The sequence below is a fragment of the Notolepis coatsorum genome, assembly GCF_963971535.1.
Source record: "Notolepis coatsorum genome assembly, contig: SCAFFOLD_196, whole genome shotgun sequence".
NCBI classification, from domain to species: Eukaryota; Metazoa; Chordata; class Actinopteri; order Aulopiformes; family Paralepididae; genus Notolepis; species Notolepis coatsorum.
Window position 1 is genome coordinate 379851 of NW_028170497.1, and position 1568 is coordinate 381418.

Consider the following 1568-nt stretch of genomic DNA (forward strand, 5'->3'; position numbering starts at 1 on the left):
TTGGGTATCGCCTCCCAGAAGACCAACCGGATTGGACCAAACATATTATTAGAATGTGCTAGGATTGGGGAAAATGATAGTATTTAAGAGCGAACACAGTGTTAATTCAGAGCCCAGACAATCCAACGGTCTGCGGCTCCCGCTCCCACCAGAGAATGCTGTCGGCTGAATTCCATGTGAGTAAGCTGGATGGAGGAATCACTGTTTGTGATATATAGATTTAGATGCTTATCTTAAAAACCAGGCTTACTCATGTGTAAATGCTTACAGTAGATTCTATATTTTCATTGATGTTAACGTGACTGTTTGTATGTACATGTTGGGGTTTGATGTGCAAACCTTGTTGATCCTTTGTACAAGACATATGTTAATGTACTCTGAATAATCCTTGTATGAAAAAGCAACCTTCTAATTCACTCTGAGCCCCGAGGCAAATAAATACTGAGTTTGAACCATAGTTTCCTTTTTTGCCTGGCAGCACAGTCTATTTCTCTATCAGTAGAGAAAAGACCATTTGAATCATGGTGACCTTCCATTCCTTCCAGATAGCAATCGCATTGTACTGCAAATCACCTTAGATTATTGATAAGAATATACCACATGGGTAAATGAAAGCTAGTATGGAGTCAATACGAGAAGAACAATTTTTTTAATGAATCTATCTTGGATTATATTTATAGAACTATTTATCATGCTGATTTAAGTTTTGGTAGAAAAATTGTTCAAATAGTGATTTTGGTATTGATTACCATCACTGCGATTGAAGCTTCGAAACTAGCACCCCACTGATTTCTATGATCCTCAACCAAATTCTACGATTTCACCCTCTAACAGGACGAGACCCACAGTGACATGTTTCTAGATGAGAGAGGGACATAGAGAAAGAAAGAAAAAAAGAAAGAAAGAAAGAAAGAAAGAAAGAAAGAAAGAAAGAAAGAAAGAAAGAAAGAAAGAAGAAAGAAAGAAAGAAAGAAAGAAAGAAAGAAAGAAAGAAAGAAAGAAAGAAAGAGAAAAAGAAAGAAAGAAAGAAAGAAGAAAGAAAGAAAGAAAGAAAGAAAGAAAGTCACACTTTACTCTGAGGGGACTTTGACTGGTACAGGCTGCGAAAACAACAGGTAAAACACACACACACGGTCAGGGGTGCAGTGCTGGGCATACGCAGTCAAACGACGTTGGGCTTCGTCACTGAGGCAGAATTGCGCGCATCTATTATTATGTGTGTGTGTGTGTGGAGTGTTTGGGCGTGTGTTATGTGACAAAAGACCGCCCGTCTCGTCCCCAGCTCCGACTCATGAAAGAGGAGAGATACATGTATGCGCGTGCGCGCGGGAGCACAGCTTCACGTGGTGTTGGCCTTGGCCCATATTACGACTGCACCACTGCTCACAGTCACACAGGCACTGGACACAGGACATGGACACACACCAACACACACACACACACAACACACACACACACACACACACACACACACACACACACACACACACACACACACACAACACACACCAGACAGTGGATGAAACACCTATAGACAACATAAACACCATATAAAACAGCTGTAAATC